The 19723-nt window shown below is 49.6% G+C and overlaps 1 protein-coding gene across 7 annotated transcripts in view; it reads right to left on the reverse strand.

Moving 5' to 3' along the window:
• Positions 1-19723, reverse strand: part of TCF20 (transcription factor 20) — a 119859-nt gene that overhangs the window by 50994 nt on the left and 49142 nt on the right. Inside the window, exon 1 of one of the 7 annotated variants that reach the window (XM_083844844.1) lies at positions 16371-16395. The exons of 4 other annotated variants lie outside the window; for them this stretch is intronic. The gene's annotated coding sequence lies outside the window, so the exon portion shown is untranslated. Of the gene's footprint in view, positions 1-6174; positions 6199-6780; positions 6939-16370; positions 16396-19723 lie in introns of those variants that run through there. 2 more of the 7 variants (XM_083844842.1, XM_083844843.1) reach the window with 2 other exon arrangements.

The raw sequence follows: 19723 nt of genomic DNA on the forward strand, positions 1-19723 counted from the left end.
TTGCGCCATCCTCACTGTGGTTTGCTGGCATACCCAACAGACAGACGACCAAGAGGAGGCAGCACGCTGTAGTGTTGGAGCAAACCGGTAAGAATTCCTTAGGTTCAGATTTTTTACACTCCTGTATCTCTAAGCCTTAGCCTAAAGCACTTCAGTTGGTTCATTCTCACCAGCTTCCCCATGGAGTCAATGAAAGTCTCTTTCCATGTCTATTTCATAAGTATTACGTGATTAAACTCCTAATCCCCTTTGGCCAAATGTCTGAAATTATAAGGTATAAACAGAGGCCATAGTAATCAAGAAACAAGACACTGCATCCCGCTACTTCCAACTGCGGACGCTTAACCCCGTGCTCCTAAGCCCTGCTGCCCTAGCCAAAGGCAGCGCATGACAACAGCAGTCAGAGCACACCACACCAAAATTAATTCCTACGAGCATAAGCACTTCACAGAAGCAAGGAAGCTACAACTGCACATCTTCCCACAAGCAGGGCCTAAAGCTTTCTCCTCCCCAGCAGATTTCAGTATCACTGCAGTGAAACTGCTGAGCAGCACCTGAAACTGGTGATGGAAACACGATCTTGCAAAGCTGATGGTGTACACGCAGCAGAAGCTTCGTCCATCTCCTAGCCTACAGCATATGTCCTGAAGAAAGCGAATGAATTATAAAGAAGTTAACAGTTGAAGGCAAAGAAGTGAGATGAATTCAGCACGGGAGAAGAACAAATACGTCTATAAATACGAATTAGCAGAGGATAACAAAGATGCTGCACTCTGAGCATGATTTTTGTAAATGCTAGAGTTCAGACGTCAAAGTACGACAGAGGGAGCCGTAGCTGGTCCGCTACTCTGAGAATCAGCCCCATCATTCTGTTACGTTTGGGTCCCTGCGGTCATTCATCCTGTACGTCGGGGAGAACATGGTGGAAAAAAACTGAACAACCACCATCACAGAAAGCTATTTCTTTCTCCATCCTGCCTCCCCCCAAGAGGCTAAATAAAGACAGACAATTTCCATAGATCACGCATGATGGGTTATATGTAATCACTCCACAATGCTCACGTAGTTGTAGCGGTCTGTTAAAGGAACATAAAGATGAGATGGTGTTTCCTCCCTTGCTTTAAAACATCCAAACATTCAGTGAAAAAAGCAAAGAGTCTGTTACCTTGTTTAAGATAGAATGATGACGATGAAAACTAGCCATTAGCTTTTGCCTTCAGAGTTGCTCTGATTTAATTTTTTATGTCTTGTAAACTAACTGGGCAGAAGGATCCTACTCCTTGCTTGTTTCAGACTTGCAACATACACATGGATCCAGTCAGGAAAATCTTGTGAGTAAACACAGCCTAACAAAGTCTTTATCCAAAGAACTGTGGTTTATAAGCAAGGAAGTTTATTTCTTAACTCCTCTCCTGTCTGCCTTGAGGAACTTCCTGACCCTGTTTCTCACTGAGCTGAGAGATGTGCTTTCCCCGTGAGCCTGATCCAAATTCACTGAAGTCAATGCATCTTTTTCCACCAAATTCAACAAGTTTTTGATTAGGCTGTAGGAGATGCACGTAGTTAACCTCTTCACTTCCCCTTGTCTCTTTCAGCAGTGGGTACGAGCAACCAACCCTTCCAAAACTCCTTTATATGTGCACACAACTTTGGTATTCCACAAACGCCACCTTTCAAGCATACAGAAAATTTTAATTCCCCCCAAGACAAAAACAAACAAACAGCAAGGAAACAAACAAAATGAACACCTGACAAGTCAAGCTTGTCCATCTTAACTGCGTGATCCCATCATTCAAACCAGCTGCAGTCAACTGAGCAACTCCCAGGAGAGGAGTTTCGTCTCTGATGACTGGGATACAAGAAGCAGAGGCATGTGCAAGACGCTGAACATGAAGAGCACCCCACAGCAAAAGGGGAAAGGACCAGACAGCAGGACTCACCAGCCCGTTCCCCAAACTGCAGCAAACACGATGCTGCCTCAAGTCAGAGAGGCAGAGACAGAAATCCAGAAAGCCGCGCTGCAGCAGGCCTCCCTGGGTCACCACCAACCAAAGCCAGTCCCCCAGCAGAGCAGGTGAACCAAATGACCCGCGATTCCACATCTGTCCTTTTTGTGTGGCTGGAGAGTTCTCTTTGTGCACTCCGGGTAAACGCAAGGAATGTCCCTCCATTCACATGCAATGACGTTGAGGGAAGGTGTAAGGATGGCACAGTTGAGTTTTCCCTACACACAAAACACGCAGCGCCGTTCCCATGGGACACAACCCACTACCACCCCGTGTATCAGGGCTCGGCTCATTTATTTCACCGCCTGCTAAGTGTCTATCAAGCTTTTCAAGACCTATCTAAAAGAAAGATTTCATCGCAACATCCAATGGTTTACCCCTTTAAGTTCGGGAAGGCGTGAAGCACCCGCTCTTCTTTCAGCTTTTAAGCCCTGGGTGTTTTTCCCAGTGGTTAGCGATGCTGCGTATGGCCAAAAGCCACCTGTACCGTCAGCTCTCCCAGCCCCTAGCAGACCAGTGCCTGGTCTTTAGTTCGGTTAAAAGCTATTACCAAGGCGGTTTACAGCACATATGCTTTACAGGAAAAGCGATACGAACAACGCTCCCAATAAAGCGTATGAAAGCTTCTAACGAAGCAGGTCCCTGAGCACTTCCCAGCTAAGCACGGAGCTCTTATCAGAGCTCATCTGAGGGCTCTGTTTACGACTTGAAATTTACTAGCAATTAGATGGCTGAGTTCAGACCAGTAAAATCCTCCAAAATAAATCATATTCTAGCATGAAATACACAGTCATTCCACATGCAGTTATTAGGATGAACAAATACATGCTGTGTGCTTACAAAGAGGAGGAAAAGTCATTTTCCTTGCATTTTTGTACTTGTTGCATCACAACACGGGCAAGAAATACTGCGTTTCTCAAATTGAGAACAGCCCAAAGTCCCAAAGGGACTTCAAACCGGGGCTTTCAGACAGGAGCCCTGTTTTTTCCAGTACTATCACCAGCTATAAGCACCAGGGTAAAAATAAGAAACACAAGGAGCATTGGGAAAGCCTGTGCATATTCATTGTCACCAGGTCAATCCAGCACGAGAATGTGAACTGTACTGCAACATAAATGCTTCGTTGCATCCAGTTAAAAATCGAAGTCTGACTGCTTGTACTGTTTTGTTCATAAATGCAGCACAAACTAGTTCAAGAGTTGGTAATTTTTTTTCCCTCCGAAGGCAAACAGGCAGCATATTACAGACTGCAGAACATCCTGAACTGACCTTACCCTCCAACGGGGCTAAACAGAATCGGCTTATGATTACGGGTCAGCTTCAACTTTTGAGTCTTTGGTTTTGGCTTCTGTTTTTTTTTTTTTTTTCTTTTTTAAACCAAAAGGAAACCCACGTAAAGGCATGGAGAAGACAATCGCATGCATTTCCAAGTTTCCTCAAACCAACCAACGCATAACTTAGTGGTAAGCAAGAGCAGAAAGGCTCAGCTGAAGAGATCAAGGAGTGGCGTAGCAGGACACTGCAACGTGACACAGATGCACCAGCACGTAACTGGAGGACAGACATTGGTATTTTCCCATCAGTCAAGACTGGTATTGAGATGAGAACTGTAAAGGAGGGGAGCCAGGTCAGAAGAATTACAATACCAGTATTAAAAAAGAGAAACTGATAAAAACAGAACCATATATTAGGATCCCATTACCAGGAGTGAAACACAACGGTCTCTCCTGTGTTATTTGAGAACTTACAACTCTGTTCACATTATATTTGTGTCCTCAGTAGCACTATTTTTTCTATTCAAGGTTTTCTACCATAGCATATCAACATTATTAGAAGTAAAAATACTTGACATCATCTTTAGTTCTCATTTCAGAAGTCCGAAAGCTAAACAAGCAATTCATTTGCTTATTTGTTTTGAGAAAGATCTCACCAAAGAGAGCCATAAAAACCATTTTTGCTACCTGATTTTAGGTACTGGAAAAGGGAAGAGGTGGTTGGTCTCAGTCCAGTCTCTATCAGCAGATAAACCACAGGACATTCCACCAACTGATGCTAGCTGACACTTCAGAAACTTAGGTTGCTGAACGCAATCCTTCCTGTCTCAGAGGCCCATCGCAGCATTAATTAACCCCAATCCTCACACAGCCCGTTAAGGTACACACTGCAGCCTGAGAATTTAGCACTGCCAAAAACATTCCTGAATCTTTGGAATTTATAAGAACTCTGGTTCCAAAAACATTGGTCTAATACCCTCTGTAAGTATAAAATATAATTGAACAGGTTATGAAAAAAATGTAAATGTATGCTTTAATTAAAAAGCCACCCCACCCAAACAGAGATCTGGCATACCCCGTGTCAAATAGGCAAAACATGCCTAAGCCAGCTATAAACTCCTAAATATACCCTTACCTCAAATTATAGGGGAGCCAAGCAAACAGCATGAAAATTATTCAACTTTATTACATCTTATGCCCTCATTCCAGATAGCAACATGCCAAGCTGGTAGAGTAGCAACAGGAATTGTGCAGTACAGTTCCTATGAAGCGACCCTTCTAAAAGGAGCAACTATTGTCATTTTGCTGCGCTTCATGGGTGGTTTAGTTAAGCATGACCTAAAAAGGAAGGCAGAAGAGGGGTATGCAGTGATTTGCTTTTTAATACCGTACTAAAAACCCAAATGGACTTTGTTGCACACGTTTCTATGATGGCAAAAGGAGAAAGTAACCCCAAAACCTGCACATTCCAGTCATTTTCCTATAGACTTTATACCTCTAACAATCACATATAGAACCGTATTAAGAATGCTTTCACTTACACTGTTTAAGCTTTTAAGTTTAATCCAAGTATCCTTTACGATGTAAGAACGGTTAATCTCTCTCCGGTTCTTCAGCCAAAGGTTAAAGAAACTTGACAATAAAGAGTTCTCCTCTACAAGTAATACGCAAGCGAGTTTTCTGTTTGATTTTAATAACCTTCACTTCTTACTTATGCATTACAGAAACAGATTTATTGCTTTCATAAAAATTCACCTCGGGCCTTCTTTACAAAGCATTAATAACTAAGAAAAGCGCCCCTCTCCCCCCCTAAAAATCTGACCTCCTGTTAAAGACACTCAACCAAGCTGCTCCAAGCGCTTCCATACTGAGAAGCGTCTTCAACCTGCCCCAGGCTGGAAAGGTACATTAAAGTACACATTTCAGGAGAAAAAAAGAAAAAAAAACAGGTTTCATAATTCCCAAAGCCTCTGAAACCTGATTTAGAGATCAAAGCCCAAACTATGTCAAAACACATACTATTCTACTCAAAAAGATGCTAACAAATTTAAAGCTAAGTAGGCTAGAGAATACCAAACTTGCAAGAAGGTCCAAAAACCTCCCCTAGACATTTAAGCGCATTAATACAAAGCCCCAAAGCTATCAGTTTGTCTGAGGTTATTCCCAAAACCGTAAGCAATGAAAATGTACAGTAGCAAGTCATATTTTTGACATAAAAGGTGTTGTCATCCTCCCCCTCAGAAAGCATAGTACCTTACTTGCTAACTTAACCAGGAGAAAGTTAAGAAAATACAAAAATATGCATTCCACATGCCAGCAATTTACAGAAGTGGACAAATACTATCCTCCTCTCCTTGTACTATTAACAAAGTTTATTAAGAGAAAGGTGACTGATAAATACTCTTTTTTCGTTTCTTTTTGGTAGTTATACTTTCTGCAGTATTTTAATGTAGATGACTATTTATGTGTGAACCGAACCTAATGCAGAGATGGATTTAAAAAAAATACAGCTTCATACAACTCAAGGTAAAGGAAACAAATCCACATTTTGTAGGGCGGCACACTGAAGGCAAAAAGCTTTCAGCCAAGTGAAAACTTAAAATGCTTAATATTGTTCTGTGTAACACATATGCTCCACCAAACGGACACCTCTTCCTGAACTGAATTTAACAAATATGCTGCATCTGTAACGCGAAGGTTGCTGCGTGTCCATCATCCACCCGCTCTGGGCAAGCGGAAAGGTTGAGCAGAGCCGGGTTAAAGGTGCGCCAACTGCTACACGCGCAGCTATTGATCAGGAAGCACGCTGGAAAGCAAGGACTGCTCGGAATTACCCGTGGAATCAACAGATGGCAACAGCCACTGCAGACACGAATAGCTTTCAAAACACTAACCTAAACATAGAAAGCTCAGAAACTGATCCTCAGTCCCCTCGCAGGCATCTCGCTTTTTTCTTTTCCCCTCCTGTTTTCAAAGGCGGAGAAGAGAAGCGGAATGGTGTGGGAAACGACGCCAGGATTCAAGCAGGCTGCCTGCCCTCCTAACGGAGGTGTAACGCTACGGGTAAGAGCCACAGCACAGAGCCACAGCAGTCCACCCACCGAGACGAGGGATTCTGGCGGTGCCAACCCCCCCCCCGCGCAGGCAGACGCTTGTTGATTCGCACACAACCGCAGCCCCGTTTCCAACTTCACAACGCAGCCCCGGTGCCACCGGCCGGCTCCGGTACCGGCTTACGTAACTTTCCCGTAGTCCTCCCCGGAGGTAAGGAAAACCAGCTCCCGGCAGCACCGCCAGCGGCCCGGCCGCGCTCCGCCAACGGAGGCCAGGTCAACCCTGCCGAGGGGCCGGGACCACCGGGCACCCCGGGCGGGCCCCGAGCCCCAGAGGCAGGCCCACGGCCGCCGGCTCCCTGCAGGAATAAAGGGGGAGGGGGGGGGGTGAAGCGGTCCGGGGGCACCTCCCGGGGCCGGGGGCACCTCCCGGGGCCCGGCCCTTACCTGCGGCCCTCCCCGCCCCCCCACCCCGTGCCGCGGGAGGCGGGCGCGGGGCGGGGGCGCTCAGCGGCGGGGCCCGGCTGCGGGCCGGGGGGGGCCCGGCGGCGGCGGCGGGGGGCTGGCGGGCTGCATCCTGGCCGCGCGCGCACACGCCGCACGCGCACGCACGCGCACGCAGGAAATAACACGGGGTCACCTGACCCCCGCCCAGCCAATGGCGGCGGCCGCTCGGCGCCAGCGGGAACGGCGCGCGAGGCGGCGGGTCCCGGCCGGGCGGAGGGGAGGGGGGGGTGGGTGGCGAGCGGAGCGTGCGCGCGCGCGCCCGGCGGTGTGTATCTGTGCGTGCGCGCGCACGCGGTGGCGGGAGGGAGCGTCCCTCCCCCCCCCCCCCAAGGGACCTCCCCAACATGGAGGCCGGGCGCGGGCTGCGCGCTGAGCTGCTCCCGGCTCCCGCTTCGGAACCGCCTCAGCAGCCGAATAAACGCTCTTATAAACACCCTCAGCGCTCCCGAGGCTCCTACAGACCGTGGACTGGGGGGGGGGGTGGTTAGGGGCGCCTGGTGGTGCTGCTGCGGCTGAGGAGCTGAAGTTTGGCCAACGTTCACCGCTCGTGGTGGCTTTCCCTCAGGGACGTGACAGAAATGAGGGGACAGGCGGGCAGCTCCGCCGAGCCGATGCGACGCGCTCGGGAGCTGCCCTGTTTGCCCAGCCTTGTTCGCCCAGGTCCTCGGCACACATCACCCTCCTGTAGCCAGCCTTATCTGAGGGAGGGCCGCGGCTCCCAGCTCACCCCAAAAAGCAACGACCTGCCGAGAAGGGCTGTCCTCAAAGCACCGGCGGCTCCCCCGCGGGTGTCCTGCTCCGTGAAAAATAAATGCGAAACACCACGCAGCGCACTTTGCGTTATCTGTCAAAATCAGTTCTGAGACCGGCTGAGATTCCGTCGGGATAAGGCTGGAACGATGGCAGCTGGCCGGGAAAACCACCGGGCGCGTCCGACAAGCGCTGCTTCCATTTCTCGTCGAGGGCAGGTAGACAACCACGTGGCCAAAGAGAGCGCCCAGGAAGGACTCGCCTGCTCCTCCGCTCCTCTTTGGGCTCAGCACAAGGCCAGGAATCCTCCTCTCGGAGCCAAGCCCGCTGCTGTGATCCGTGCCTTATCTCCCTCGGATTAGCTTACTGCGGCGTGCCCCGCGTGCGCTACCTGGGGATCGCGGCTGGGCACACGGGCGCTGCGTTACGAGGCACGCTGCTCCTCCCGCCGTGCGGCGTGCCCGTGCTCTCGCCAGCACTTGTTGCCCGCTTGCAAGCAGTGTTTCAGGCGTGGTGCCTCCCTCGTGGGAGGTGGAAGTCATTCACTGCCTCCTTCGTCTGGAGCAGAGGCTCCGCCAGCGCATTCGCCGCGACAAGCCGTTACTTTACTCCCGTCACAAACAGCCCTAATCTCGTCGACTCTCACCGCATGCTAAAAGCTTGGTGCAAGCAGCATTCCCTCTGGGGCTGGAGGACGGTGATAAAAGCCGTAATGGGGTGGGGGAACTCGATAAGGGTTTTATAATTTGATTTTCCATTATCTGTTTTCTGATTCCGAAGGGAAATGTCAATTGAGGTCAATCCTTTATGTAGATTTATAAGGCAGGAGTGCTTCGAGTGCTTTACCTTAAGTTAAACTTAAACGTACCTTAAAGTAAAACCCTTTAGTATATAGAAATACATGAAAACACAGCTTATTTATACATGCTTGGTGTATCGAGGTATTTCTTACCTCACGTACAAAATGAAGTTGCAGCATGAACAGAGAAAGTTATGCCCAAAAAAATGCTATAAAACTGTAAGAGAGCTAGCAATCACAAGTCAAAAATTTCTCAAAGGCGCAAAAGTAAGTGAATTTGCATCCTTAAATACCTGGATCTCTGTCTGCTTCACCACAGCGCTTCCATCTCTGCTACTGACTACTAACAGGTGTCGTAAAGGAAGCACAAGAGTCAGGTTTTAAAAAATCTAAAACCTCAACATCTTACAAGGATAAACTGAAGTTGTTTAAAAAGAAAAAAAAAAAAGGCTATAAATGCAGGCAAATTCCACACTATCGTCAGCTGTTACACTACAGCAGGCATCACTGGTAACCTACAGGATCACCTGAAGTCTAGAATGAAAACAAAAGAACCAAAATATATTAATTAACTATCACGTGAGCACAGATGCCATCTACTTTGTTGCTTTTGAAGTGATGTATTGGGCCTTAAGATACAACCCCACTGAGCTTAATGGAGAATTTAATTCTCTCAGAACCTAATTTTTGGCTGTCTGCAGACTCCGGAAGAAAAACCACCGTCATTAGTATACCTTGTTCACATCACCAGTTTTTTTCCTTGCCACTGAATGCTTCGCTTTCTTTCCAGAAGAAAGAAAGTCAACCTTCTGACTTACCCATTCAGTGACAACTACTCAACGATGATCAGTTACACAAAATATTGTTATAAATAAAACATCGTTAGGACTAACAGAGAAAGCAATCCCGTTATGCTCCTGTTGGGCTCTGACCCCGCAGATGGGTGACCAGGGCTGGTATCTAGCATCCACGCGAGCAGTTCTAGTTCAGCATAAAGCCATCAATAGTATCCACACGCGCTTAAAGCAACTTATAAGCAAATTGCTCTTCAGTTCTTAAAAGAGGAAAAAAAGAGAACAGGGATTTAAGGCCAAAATCGGTCACTTACCAAAATAAACCCTTAAAGGACCAATTTTAAAATCAACGGAACAAACTAAAGAGGTTTGCATGTAAATTTCCAGCAAATACATTCTGTAATCAGAAAGTAAGTCCTATAAATTGAGCAGATGCACCGCACCACCCTCATAAGACTGAAGTCCCTGCTTTGTGTGGAAGGAAATCAGCTCAGCCCTAATCGTCTGCAGCCGCTGCAGGACCACCACCACAAAACCCTCCCAAGCTCTGCCTGTGTCCCCGTAGACATCTTTTCCTCCCACCTAATCAAAGTGCTTGCACACGAACAAGCCAGAGACGGGAAGGAAAACAGCCTCAAGACTTGAAACCCTCCCTTACGAAGGATGGGAGGTTCTGGGTGAAATTAAGCCCCATAAATAGCCCTTGGGGTTAGAGTCACTGTTCCTACACGCCCTGCTGCCTTCTCACATATGGAAACAGCAATGACTCTCTCAGCGGATACGAGCTCTGCCAATGGCAAAAGCAAACGTTTTTCTCCTGTTATGCCTTAATGTAAGGCTTACCTTGCACATCCCTTTCCCCTCTCCCACAGATCCCTGAGAAAAATCTCCCTCTGACCCTGAGAGGACTGACAAATGGAGATGGAGAGTCTCCTTCTGTCTTTGAGGTCACCACTTCTGATCTAGCCATAATTCAGTGATTACTCAGTTGCTATGGCTCTGCAGGAGCATACATCAGCAGCTTGGGGGGGGGAAAGGAAGGAGTGCCCGGTTCCTGACCTCCACCACACCTCATCTCCACACCCCCCTGAGCTCCCTCTGCCTGAAAGGGGGGAGGACTGCAGCCCGGCTGCAAGGGATGCAGCCTGTGGGACTGAGAACAGGTCTGTGGGTAACAGGTGCTGGAAAGGCTCGGGGCGCCCCAGTGTTTCTTAGCCGAAAGAGGATGTCTGAACGCAGCTGGCGGGGTCCTCTGAGAGATTTCTGAGAGATTTCTTCTCCTTTATGAAAGGTTTCATTGCTGATGAAAAGCATTGAACCAGCAGCACCAGAAGGCTGAAGGCTCCAGAGTCAGGCACGCAGATTTCTTACAGGCGCGAAAACCGTCCCCTCAAAGCACTGCCCTCATCCTAATCCTTCCCCCGTTACACAACTCCGTGTCGTGCACAGGCTCACCGCTGCACTTTTACAGCTTTCATCTCGAGGCACTTAGATGCTAGGGGAATGGGCATTAGAGACTAGCTTGAAGACAGATGATACAAAAGATGACAGCGAGATCAGGCACCTACAGGTCACGCAACCAGGGACTGAAACTGATACTCACGGTGGGACAGCTAAGTCTCTAAGCAAGTGTAAAGCAAGGGCAGCGAGCCTGTTTCTCTTCCTCCAAGAAAGACATCAGCATGGCTGCATTCATTAACATTTCCTACCTCTCTTCCCATCTAGCCCCAGGATTCCCCACACCTTCCTCCTATTTCTTTTACGCTTACTTCAGATAAAAAGTGTTACGTCTGACCCTGGGCAAGGGAGAAGCAGCATCAGACATCTCCCGAGGAACTGCAGCAAAGACAGGGAGGGCTCTCCTCTCATTAATTCACCGATACTGAACTTTCCCCCTAAGACAGCCACAGGACCTGAGCACTTGCTGGAAAGCGTTTTGGAAGAACGTGGATTTGAGATCAATCAGCCTACCGACTGTCACGTCTTGGGTGCATCGCTTGCAAGTGGCTCTCCTCCAGGCACCAGAAGCACCTCCATAAGCCACAGTGCTAAGTCCTAGAGCCAAATTCCTGCAGCAGAACAACAACTGGATTGAAGGACTCTGGAGTTTCTCAAAGGAAGAAAAATGATAAAGCAGCTGAAGGCAGGCAGCGTGAATCATGGCAGGAAAAAAAATTAAATCACCTATACGGTAGACAATTCTGCTCTATCTTTTAATCCCGCAACACTTCTGTCCTCTCATCTTCCCGTTACAAGGAGCTGATTCATGAAAATAGGATCTTTGTACCTTAAGACCTGCTCAGCTTCTTCTGCTTATTCCTTTTACCTCCTGCCAAAAAGCTGCTCCTGGCAGAATCAGAATTAGTTGCTGTGAAAGTGATTGTGATGTTGCAGACAAAAGAATCTGAGTCCAGTAAAAAGGCTAGGAACAACAGAAGCTGAACTTTTGAGGAAAAAAGGAGCACATTTCCATGCTGATGTCCAAAGCAATAAAGGTGGAAATGAAAATAGAAAGCCACACAAATATGATTCTCTGGCAAGACTGTCTCCAACAAGGCAGAAAAGGCCATCAATAAATCTTCATTATCTGAATTGCTAAACATATCTAAATAAAAGGAGAAATTCAAATATTAGAAGAACTCATCTTTTACAATGGTCTTGCAGAAAACCGACTCTGCCTTGCCAGAACATGTTTTACAGAAAAGGATTTTTTTTTGTTCCCTTTAATTCCGCTGGCCTTTTACAGAGGTTTCATTTGTTGGTTTTCTTTCTGCCTACAGGGAAGTGGGAATTTCCAGGCTTGACAAGCTTAAATCCCCATGACATACAGTCCCAAATTTTAGAGGCAGCTAAGATTTTGATTCTTACTTCACTCCCTGTTGGTTTCCTCCCTGATGCACGCAATGGCTGTTTTGAATCTCAGCTGTTCCAACCGGGAAAAAAAAAAAAAGGTCCCTGAAGGAGCAGCGTTAGTTCTTCCAGGCACCTTGCTGCTATCGTACTACAGACACCAGGCGCGTTACTCAGCGCACGAGAAGGGCTTGCAGCAGAAAGAGGCAAAAGCAGAGCACATCAGACTAGACCAGAACCAAGGTCTTCTACGCCCATCTGCTAAGAAGGCTGTATTTATTTTCCATAGCGGTAGTCTTAGGCTCCACTTAAGATATACATTACGTGAAATCTCATTATCTTCTTGGCGCAGAAACCGAATTATACGTTTTTTTTTCTGTCACATGTAGTGATGTTTTCTGGTCCCGATTCATCGGAGACATTGGTTTATTAAAAATATTTTAGAGGTTTCACCACTGTTTACTTATATATCTCATATTGCTAACAAAACATGGGGAAAAAAAAACACTTCAAACAACCGCTTTAATTACTTTGTATCTTGAGACTCATAAAAGTACATACAATGCTCAAAAGCCCTAATTCTGAATTTCAGAAGACATTAATTTCTTATTTTAGTGCTCTGTATTACATTAGCAACATGTTCAAATCCTAAGAAGGGTAGGGCACATGCGAACGTACAGAACTTATGACTTCAAACACAGCATCTTCAAATATTTAGGGGCACTGCCTACACTTCTGGGGTATGGGAAAGAAGCATATATTCATCCATGTACCCCAAGCGATGACAATGTTTTAAAACCTATCAGGTAACAGAGGAAACTGACCCAGGTTCAGAAAATTAGCATTTAATTTTGTAAAGTCTGTAGAGATCTATCTTTAGAGGGTCCAAGCGATGCGAACGCCCAGTAGAATCTCATGGAGTTCCTATTTCAGGATGCTAGGGACCCTTCCAGTTGCCTGCTAAAGGTCAGGTTTAGGTTTATACCAACAAAACCTCTGCTTATGTATCGGGGCTGTCATCGTCCCTCTTGAAGAGACCACCTCTTGCAGCTCGGAACCCTACTGGCACTCACGTTTGTCCCAAAGAGGTGACAAGGAATGGAGGCCACCTATTTAACTTTTCTGTAAACGTGCTCAGGGCAACCAGACTTGAATAAAACGCCGTCAGTTCCATCAGGGCTCTGAAAATAAGGTAGGAACCTCTTCTTAGGACACCACCAGCGAGCACAGGAGCAGGAAGAGAAGACTCAGCAAGCACGATGCATTTCTCTCTATCAACTCTATGAGTCTCCGTTGTTTTTACCTAGCTTTAGAAATAGCCAAACCCACGAATAAGATTAAAAGATATCCCAACACAAACACTTTCACAAGGAGCAGAAGCACTCCGGAGGGCTGCGGTGGGGCCCGCGGTAACCCTGGCTGAACCCAGGTCTAACCAAGAGATGCTGTTTCGATTAGGGGAGGAAAAGTGTTTTGCCAGGGGTGAAATTTCACCTCCCCTGGGGTAGCAGCCTGCAATTCAGGTCCCCCCCATCGCAGCCACGCAGGGGTGAGCGAAGGGATGACTTCCCTTCTCTGAAACCCGCGGCGTTTCCCACTCTTGCAGCATGATTCATTCCCCAGGCTGCAGATCAAGGTGCCGGCTTACTCCTAACACTGATGAGAAAGGGTAGTCACCCTGTTTGCAATCAGCTAGCATTATCTCATCTCCAGAAACAGTAAGTCAGCAGCTAGCCTTAGGTGGTAAGTAGGGGGTTTCCTTAACAGTTCTCTTCATTGAGATTGAGAAGTTGTTTTTTTGAAAAGAAAAAAAAAAAAAGTAAAAATAGTGGTGGTTACAGGAAAGGGAATATCTTAACAGAAAGGGGGAACCAATTAACGCTTTCGGCTTGTTCCCCTTCACCAGCGCCTGGAAAGTCTGCTCTGATACAAGCATCTCCAGCCTCGGGCTTTTTGAGAGACCCTTGCACATCCTCGCTGATTACTTCCCCTACTCAGGGAGACAGGCTGTCCTTTACCCTAAATGCTTTTATCCTCTTGATGAGGTCTCTTACCCAGCTGGATCCTGCCTCACTTCTCCCACTGCAATCTCTGAGCCTGAGAGAAGACACCTGGGGACCTTTCACTTTGCTTAGGAAAGAGATTTAATCCTTTCACATCCTGGCATGGGGTTGAAGCGATGCACTCCTCCCCCTCCCCGAACACCTCTGGTTACAGTCCTGGGCGACGGATGTCCCCAGCTGAAGAGAAATCAAAGCAAAGGGTTTTCTCCGCTGTTTTTTTTTTTTTTTCCTCTTTCAGGAGTAATTTAAAAGCAGGTGTAGATAAAGAACCGAGGAAAACCCTGTAGGGAACAATCCTGCCGTACCTAGACAAGATGATGAGGCTTAAAATCTCTTCCGTATCTAATCGCGGCTAAATCACACCCTGGATGTCCCCTGCCACCCTCGACGCCGCAGGGAGCGTGTCCCTCGTTGTCCTCGCAGCGCCTGGTCCCGTGAGGTGACCCGCGTGGCTGCCCTCCCGTGCCTGGGGGAGCCGAGGGGGGCGGCAGAAAATCCCTCAACATCACCACCATGATGGAGCCAAGGTGCAAACAACCCCTGCGTTGGTGCAGGGGTTCGGCTGCTCAGCGTTTTGGGTTGGGTTTTGTGTTTTTTTTCCCCACCGAAGGTCCCCGCGGGCGGCAGGGCAGGGCCGAGGGGCGCAGGCCGCGGGTCCCGTCGCAGAGGGCCGCGGAGCCGCAGAGGGGTGCCTCCCCCCAGCCCGCTCAGCCTGCAAAAGTGCCGCACGATTAATTATACATCTGCGCTACAAAAGATCGGCTCTATAACTGCAGGGGGTGCTATTCATCAGCCTTGAAACGTGCTGGCAGAGGACAGCCAGGGTCCAGCAGTTGACATAAAGAAATAAATAAATACAAAAGCGGGACGCGCTGCGGGTCGCGGGGGCGGACGCGCGGCGGGACCCGGGCGACCCAGGAGCGGAGGAGGCCGGTGCCACAGCCGCATGGGCCCCACGGCTTGGCCGGGGCTTGGCCACCAGGATTTAGCCCAGCTGGCCACCGGGGCGAGGCGCTGGGCAGAGCTGGGGCACCGGGCACGGTGACACCTGCATGCTCTCCCCGCTCCTCAGCCCTCCCCTTCCCAGGCTGCAACCCAACATCACGTTCGCAGCGGCCGGGGTCTGGGCTGGCTTCGCCACAGGGGCAAATTTAGAAGGACCCCCGCTCCCTGAGCCCTTTCTTTTGAAGCCCCCGTTTCCCGGAGCGGGCATTCAGCAAGTACAAACGCAACACGGTGTTAGGCATCCTTCCACTGTCACTCTCTGCTACCCTTCCTCCTCCAGACGCACGCACTAACACAAAATGACGGCTTCCTCAACAGACTGAATGAGCAAAGCCCTCGCGCCGATCCCTAATTGTCTGCCTTTTACTCTCTCGCTCCAGTCATATTATATCACAAAACTCAAAGCAGCCCACCCACTGTCCCTGTCTTTGTCCGAAATCTCAAATGAACGGTAAATTGGACAGAGGAAAAAAAAAAAAATGCTGAAGAAGAAGGGAGGGGCAAGCTACCCCCCCCTTTTCCTCCACCCCCTTTTTTTTCCTTCCCCCTTCTTTTTTTTTTTTTTTTTTTTTTTGAGGTTGCTCTTTGCTGGTGCACCCACACTGCTATTGTGCTGTCGTCAGTTTAAAAGGAAAAAAAAAAAAAAAAAAAGATGGAGATATTAAAGAAGAAATCCCATCTCCCAGCCCTTGAGAATGTGACCCCGAGGCCCTGCCCTCCTCCCTCCCCGCGCACACCCATCGCCGTCAGGGCCCCCACCCCACCACCCCCTCGCCGCTCTCAACCTGCAGAACGGGGGGGGGGGGAAAAACCAAACACCTCAGGAACCAAAACAAAAAAAACCACCGTCAACAGGATACAGGAGGGAGGGGGGATGAAGGAAGGAGGAGGGGGGGGGGGATATAAAAAAAATAAATAAATAAAAATAAAAATAACCCAGGCGGGCACATGCATAAACCCAATAACCCATTTATGTCGGTCTCCAGAGCTGGAGCCAGACTGCGGGGAGCAGCCAACAGCTGGGGCCTTGGCAGCGGCCGAGAAGAGAGGGCTCCAGCTGCGTCCCCGCGAGACGCCGCGCGAAGCCCCTGCCCCGCGGCCCCCCGCTCGCGCTCACGCTCCCCGGGTGGCCGCGGCGTGACGGGGTGACACGCGCGCACACGCGGGGCGCACGGCTGCGCGCGTGGCCTGCCGGATCCGGCCTCCGCCGGGCCATTTTGCACTCTAAACTTTCGAGAAGGAGAGAGACATAAAGCCCATTTACTGTACCTTTCTGGCATCTTTCTCAGCTTTCCCTGCTGCTTCTCCCCACCCCCTTCCGATTTATCTCAGCTACTGGTTTTATAAACCAAGAGGGTGGAGGGGGGGGGGGAGGGAAGAGGAGGGGGCTTTTTTTCTCCTCTCTCAGCCCCGTCTGCACCTTCTGCCTGAGCCCGCGAGTGAAGTCACAAGGCTGGGGCTCTGACATCACACCGAGCCCACAAACACAGGATTGTGACTTCACTGCAGGGTAGAACAGGGAGGACGAGGAGAGGGGAGGGGAAACGGCTCTTATTCAAACACATATCTGCAGTAGTAACAAAGGGAACTCAGGAAATGGCTGGCCAAGAAAATGGCTTTTTTTTCGTAAAAAAACACATATCCTCTTTTCTTATTCTCCCCCCCCCTCCCGGTAAAGTTTGTGACCACAATGGAAATACCTTTTACAAGTGGTTTGAGCAGCGCAGGCAGCAGCAAGTGGCAGACCAGCCACCGTCCTCCAGCACTGCCCACGCTCCTGCAGCCCTTTTGGGACAGAGCTGCCCGAGTTACCCGCTCCGGATGCAGAAAAGGTGCTGGGGCTAAGACCGAGGAGCACTGCAGGGGATCGAGAGAGGCTTTTGGGGAGGCAGGGGCGGGGGAAAAGGGCTGAGATAACCGGAGGCTGCAGGTCACACCCGGGATGCACTGAAAAAGCCAGCTGGGATAAGCGGCAGCGCGCTAGCAGTGACGCTCGGCAGCAGAGGTCTCGCAGTCGCGGGTTGGGCTGAGGTAACGCTAATTAGCATGCATTCATTTTTTTTTTCCACCTGAGGATCTGAAACCACTTTTAAACTGTAATTGGAATAAAAGAGGTATTAAAGCTCAGGCTTCAGGTAATGAAGTTGTACTAGAGGCCTAAGCAAGGCAACAGAGTTCAACGGTGAGGTTTTCAGTTCCCCGTCATATTTTCATTTTTTTAGGTGCCCTGGGGAGGGGCAGGTAGACTGAGACAGGTAAAAGAAAGATCCAGTGTGCTCCCAATGCAAAGCGATGCTTGCATGTTGCTTTGGGAGCAAAAGCACGTGATATAAACTTCTATGGTCATTTCTGAAATAACGCCTCCCCCCCAAAAGGGGTTATTAAGTAAGTATGGGCTTAATTTGGCCTGCATAGTTGCAGGATTTGGGGTCTTCTTCATTTATTCAGTTGGAGGGTTTTTAACAGCAATTTACCAAGACTTAACACAACCTCAAATATTTTGGTACATAGGCAAAAAAAGACCCTCTTATTTGTGTTCAAAATGGAATTTTCTTCCTCCCTTTGAAGAAAGGCAACTCCAACACTTGCACTGCGCTAATAATGCCTGAAGGCCAGGAATTCAGAGGGATAAGCCAAGGGCACAGCTACAGCCAAGTGAAAGGAGTAAAAAAAAATTAAAGCACGCTAATTGCAGACGATGTAATATTTACAAAGTTAACCGGATTGTGGAGCCAAAGGGGAGGCAGCCCGCGCCGCTCGCGGCGCGTCCACCCCTCTTCTCCAGCCTCACCAAGGCCAGCCCGGAGGCAGGAGCGCGCCGGGCGGCGGCAGCCTGCCCCTTCCCGCAGCTTGCCATGCCGCAGGAGGGAAAGCTGTGCATGGAGCGAGCGAGAAGCGCGAGGGAAGCGATCCAGATCCCCGCCACGAGCCGGCTGGCAGGTAGGGCTGGGAGGAGCGGGAGCTCTGCGGGCCAGCGAGGCGCGCTGCCGGGCTCCCAGGGAGGCTCCTCTGCGCCGGCTCGCTCCGTCCTGGACGGGCTCTGAACGCCAGCGCCTTGGGCACCGCGAGGGTTTTCCTCCCAGCCTTGGCATGGTCTCAGCACCTGGGAAGATTTTCCCTGGCTGCCTGTGTCATTTTATGGCTTCCAGTGCCAGCGCAGCGATAACACAGGCTGCAATGGAAGGCATACGCTCTCCTTCTGAGAGGGAGGGGAGAAGGTGTGCTACGGGCACCCAACAGACCTTGTACCCACCGCGCTCCTCAGAAAGCCTTGCTCCTTGTTTGGCCACGACTATGGTACAGGTTTAATACAGACTGAATCCCCCTGGATTATATGAGAGAGACCTCCATGTTTATCCCACTCCTTCCCCTTGGGGATCCTCCTCGGCCCGCCGGCGGCCGGGCAGACAACATGGCCGCTGCGGCGCCAGGGTGCCCACAGACGGCGGGGAGAGCGGCACGCGCTGGTGGGGAAGCGCAGCGAAGGAGCGGGGAAAAGAGAGAAACCCAACACGTGCACACAAACGAGAACGGGCCTGCTCCGGCCCGGCCCACGGCGCAATTACCTGCCTTGGAAAGCGGCCAGGACGCCCAGGCCGAGTCCCTCCGCGCTCGTGCAAAGCGTCGTCAGCGCTGCCGGCACCGCCAGCAGCCCGCGCTTCGGCGGCGCGTCTCACCCCAAAACACCAAACCAGAGACAGGGCAGGGGCTGCACGGGGCTTATTTTCACACAACTGCGATTGTTTTGTTGATGCGGAAAGGTAATTAAAAAAAGTTCTGATTTCAAACGTGCCACAGAATTCCCAGAGCCCGGAGGCTGCTGCTTAGAGGCAGATTAATCACACTGAATTCTCCATCTAGATATTGCATGCTCTCCAAACTCCCACCGCTAATAGCTCTAATATTCTCCTCAGCGTGTGCATGCTGCTGGTGTTATGTTCCAGGAATATTAATTCCCCAACTCCAGCTTCTTTCACTCGCGCATGTACCCTAAAGGCTTGCTGCCGGGCACCGGGAGATTATGGAGGAGAGAAAATGGGGCTGGAGGAGAGCCCCCGGTGCAAAGGTGCTGGCTAGAGCTCCTCAAGGAAAGTCATTAATGTTCTTTAGATAAGCAAGCAGTCCAAATAAAATCTACCTGAAGGCCAAGTTCTTTAAACAAAGACAGCCAACTACACAGGCACAAGATGGTTGAAATTAAAATGAGTTCCCGACGCTGGCTTTGTCTTACCTGCTCCTGCTACCCCGAGACTTGCCCAAAATTGCAATCCTATTAATTGTGTGCTCTGAGTTACAGGTTTATGTTTGTGCCTTCCGCTGGTGTCGTCCCTAGTCCTTTTCGCCCCCAAGTAAGGCTACACACATCTGAACTCCGCTGCCAGGCGTCAGCAACACTGAAAATACAGCGGGTTGTAGTGTAGTCACCCAAAGAACAGGTAGCGCTCTACAGTGGTCGGCCCCATTGGTGAGCATTTGCTAGAGCTAGAAGGCTCTAGGAAAACTGACAGGAAAATAGCTTAGGAGTCCAGCTCAGGGTCTCTCTGCCCGTCGGGGAACAGAAGGTACACCCTGGCATCCTCATCCCACACAGAAGAGGGGAGGAAGAAGGCAGAAGGGAAACG

The sequence above is a fragment of the Anser anser genome (assembly GCF_964211835.1).
Source record: "Anser anser genome assembly, chromosome: 1".
Taxonomy (NCBI): domain Eukaryota; kingdom Metazoa; phylum Chordata; class Aves; order Anseriformes; family Anatidae; genus Anser; species Anser anser.